Raw genomic sequence first — 4,969 nt, forward strand, 5'->3', positions numbered from 1 at the left:
ACTTATTTTGTGTAAATAATTTTATGATATGGCCATGATTGGTTGAGAAAATGTCTGATATTGATAAGTCATGGTGATGGTTAAATTTAGATCATGTTTGATATCATGGAAGTTTAATAGGTTATCTAGTTCATAACAACTCATGAAAAGATGAAATTTGCATTAAAACAGAATATTGCTGCAGCAATAACATGAATTTGAAAAATCACTAAAAATAGTATAAATGGAATTACATGATGAAAAAGTTATGAAATTGAAGCTTAATGAGTCTATCTTCATATGGATTAAAAAAACAGGCATATAAATTATACTTTATGAGATATTTGAAACCTTGTGAAATAGGGCCAGAGTGATTTCTGGATCCTCTATTCTGAATTTAGAAATTCATAATAAATTGTAAAAAATTAATTATAAGTCAATATTAATATGTACAGATTTCTTGTTGAGTCTAGTTTTAATAGAAACAAACCTCATAGTCATTCAAATTGTTTATAGAGAGATATCTGATTCGTAATACACAGAGGTCAGAGCAGTTGAACCCTGAAACAGGGGAGACTTTAACTAATAAACTGTACTAATTGGCCCAAACAAAAATTATAGAAAAAAATTATTAAATATATATATGAGTCTATATTTATGGAAAATTTACAGATCTTGATTTCGAGTTTTGTAACTCGAGATATGATTTTTCTTGTAACTATGACGCGGGTAGCTAGAAAGTTGTGAATGTAGAAACAAATGATTTGAAGTTCCTAATTTGATAAATTATGTTCGGTAACCCCTAAAGCTCGACTCCGACGACGGTTTCAGGCGTGGGGGCGTTAAATTTGGTGGTATCAGAGCAGGTTTAGTTGGTTCTCGGACTACGTGTTGTATGTACGGATTTTGCTATACATGCCATATGTATGAATTGTGATAGTGTGACAACTTCTAACCTTTTTAAATGATTTTTATATAGTAAATGGATCCCGATCCAGTCGTGGCAGATGAAGTAGAGAGTAATGCGCCAGCTCCGGCTGAAGGGGCAGTGCTGACTGAAAACCCACCCCCTACTGTTGGTCAGGAAGGAGGAGAAAGGGATCGGGAAGCCATTCTCCAAATGATGAGTGCATGGTACACTGAGTTCATTCGTAGGAACCCAAATGTACGACCTCCCACACCTCCCCCAATTCCTCAACCTATGCCTCCGATGCATCAAGGAGTGGATATGATAAAATTTCACAGAACCCCCGTTGACAGAATTCGTAAACAAGGGGCTGAAGAATTTAGAGCAAATATTGATGATGATGCAGAGAAAGTAGAGTTCTGGCTTGAAAATTCTATCCGGGTATTTGATGAATTATCTTGTACACCTGAAGAATGTTTGAAATGTGCTACATCTTTGTTGAGAGATTCAGCCTATAATTGGAGGAAGACTTTGATTTCGGTGGTACCGAAAGAGAGGGTAACTTGGGAATTCTTTCAAGAAGAGTTTCGGAAGAAATATATTAGTGAAAGATTTATTGATCAGAAATGTAAAGAGTTTCTTGAGCTGAAGCAATGTAATATGACAGTCTCAAAATATGAAAGAGAGTTTGTTCGATTGAGTAAGTATGCCAGGGAATATGTTCCTACAGAAGCCAAGATGTGCCGACGATTTGAAGACGGGCTTAACGAAGACATTAAGGTATTTTTTGGGATCCTTGAACTAAAAGAAATGGTGGTACTTGTTGGTCGAGCTTGCAAGGCTGAAGAATTACTGAAGGAAAAGAAAAAGGTAGAATCTGAAACATGAAATTGGAAGAAAAGACCAATGAGTAATGCACCCTCACAGTAAACCGGAAAGTCAAGAAATATGAATCCTCGTTCCCAAGTTTCAGCTGGGCAATCATATGGAAATTTTAAGAAGCAAAATGTGGGCCCTAAATCTCAGACTACTTCTGCGGCTAGTGTGGGAAATACGAGATTTGTTAAACCCGAGTGCCAGCGGTGTGGTAGAAATCATTTTGGTCCGTGCAGAGCAAATGAATGTTTTCGATGTGGTTCTACGGATCATTTTATTAGAGACTGCCCAGAGAGAGCTGAGAAAGAAAAATTTCAGAATGTAAAAGCTAGTGGTGCAGACTCGAGGGGAAGGTATCCGAGAAAAGATGGAAGTGAAACAAGCAGTAAGAATGTAGCTAGAGATGCAGCAGTTAGATTTGAAGGAAGAGCTCCGGCTAGAACTTATGCTATTAAAGCGCGTGAAGATGCTTCCTCACCCGATGTAATTACCAGTACATTTTCTCTTTATGATACTAATGTTATTGCTTTGATTGATCTCAGTTTTACTCATTCATATGTATGCATGAAACTGGTGTCTAGTATGAATATACCTGTTGAGAACACAGAATTTATGATTAGAGTGTCGAATCCACTAGGCAAATGTGTGATAGTTGATAAAGTATGCAAGAAATGCCCTTTAATGATTCGGGGTCATTACTTTTCGGCCGACTTGATGTTGTTGCCGTTTGATGAATTTGATGTTATTTTGGGTATGGATTGGTTGACATTGCATGATGCTATAGTAAATTGCAAAGAAAAGGTTATAGAATTAAAATGTGAAAGTGGTGAAATCTTGCGGGTTGAACCAGACAAATCAGAGGCAATATTTATGTAACAACCTGTTTTTAGGGTTAATCAGAATAGTGGTTTCGGGGCAACTAAATCCGATGAGTAGGTTTGTAAATATTATATTTAATATTTATGAGTTAATTATGAGTTTAAAAAAGGTTTTTGATATTGTGATTTTTGTTTTATAAACGATTTATTAAGCTCAAGTGGTATGACCCTAAGGTCAAATGGGTTTAGAAAATGAGGTATTGAGACCTCATTTCTATAAACCGAGTTGTAAATATTTTTATAAATATTTACGGAGTGGCAATAAGATGATATTAAAGTTTCGTTGAAAAATTTTATTGTTTTGATAGTTAATTAAGCAAAAAGGACTAAATTGTGCAAAGCATAAAAGTTGTGTTCTATAAGTTAAAGATATTAAATAGCTATGGAATTAAATAGTGAGAGTCCTTAAGTGGTAATTATTCCATAATTGTTGATAGTGGAATTCCATGGCTTGGTATAATGGAAATTATTAATGTATATTAAGGTTAAATATGGTATTTGGTAATTATAATAAAATAAAATAAAACAAAAGCCAAATTACATGCTATCATCTTCATCAATAGCCGAATGTGAGAAAGAAAATAAGGTTCTCAAAGTTGAAGGTTCGGCCATGGTTGTTCATGCATGTAAGTCCATGTCGTCTCGGTTTTTAATAATTTTTACGTTTTTGAGATCGTTGCTTCGTAATCTAGCTGGCTCGTACCTCTAATTTTAAAATTGTTAAAGTATTTGGATGATGCCATTATTGAATGTTTGAGTATCTTGTTGTTTGATGATGAGTAATAAATCTTTGATGTTTGATTTTCATGATTGATTAAGTGATTTTTGATAAAAATGTGTATTAAGGACTAAATTTAGAAATTTGTAAATTGAGGGGTCAAAATGTGAAATAAATAAAAGAAATGGGTTGCTAGAGACATAAGGTAAATTCGGCCTAACATGGGTTTGATGAAATTTTGAGTAATTTGTGTTATTTTGAAATAGGGATTAAATTGTAAAAATGTGAAATGTTAGGGGATAAAATGAAAAACGCCCAAATTATGTGTCTTTAGATAAAATTTAATGAAATGTTGAATAAGTGAGTTAATTTTGATATTAATTAGATTGGCAAAAGAAGAATTCGGATTTGGATCGGGGGGAAAATCAAAATGGTCGATTAGTCGTCTCGTTCCGATTATCGTCTTCCGAGGTAAGTCCTTAAGTAATTATATTTGATTTGCTGCGCGCTTAAGATTATATAATATGATAAGTAATTATTTGACGTTTACAAGTTTGATTTGCAATAAGTATATTGAATTTCGGCTATAAAGCCGAATATGAAATGGATGATTTATGTATATAATGTGGCCGAATGACTATTAAGTGATGATGTGAAAGTGTGTAATATGTGTATACAATTTTATTGTACTTGTTTGTATAAAGTCGAAGGTGAATTGAATGGTATATATGTGGTGACAGAATAGCTATTATGAAACAAAGTCAAAGAATGGGATATTTGTATAATAGATGAATTGTGACTATTGTTCCTACTTGATCGAGGTTGTGTGTGAAATAATTTGTGAATATGGCATATAGTCGAATGGTTATTAAAAGCGAAACCAGGATAATGAAAAGATTATGTGTTCCTTGCGTATGATTATTGAACCGAAGTTAAGAGGTAGGTGTACATTTTGTGCTTATATTCGAATGAAGCAATTAAATTGTTAATGTGCAATATTATGTGAAATGCGTTAACATGTGAATAAATATGCAAGACACTGGAAATGTATCCGGGCTAAAATCCCGCCGGCTTCGTGCTAGAAATGTATCCGGGCTAAAGTCCCGCAGGCTTCGTGCTGGAAATATATCCGGGCCAAAGTCCCGCAGGCTTCGTGCTGGAAATGTATCTGGGCTAAAGTCCCGCAGGCTTCATGCTGGAAATATATCCGGGCCAAAGTCCCGCAGGCTTCGTGCTGGAAATGTATCCGGGCTAAAGTCCCGCAGGCTTCGTGCTGGAAATGTATCCGGGCCAAAGTCCCGCAGGCTTCGTGCTGGAAATGTATCTGGGTTAAAGTCCCGCAGGCTTTGTGCTGATAATATAATTTCGGGTTTTATACCTAGTAGGCCAAGTGCCGATGAATTTGATAAAAGTATACAATTACAAGATCCTACACTAAGTTGACAAATTGAAAGTGCATTACATATTAAGTTGGCCAGGTATGTATCATGTACTCGTATGCGATTTTGATTTGAATTAAATTATAAATATATATAAAGTGATGCATCTGTGAATAAGTGTTATGACTATAAATGTGATTGTGATATATTCGATAAATATGTGAAGTTATGT

This window comes from Gossypium hirsutum, chromosome A05 (genome assembly GCF_007990345.1).
Source record: "Gossypium hirsutum isolate 1008001.06 chromosome A05, Gossypium_hirsutum_v2.1, whole genome shotgun sequence".
Lineage (NCBI taxonomy): Eukaryota > Viridiplantae > Streptophyta > Magnoliopsida > Malvales > Malvaceae > Gossypium > Gossypium hirsutum.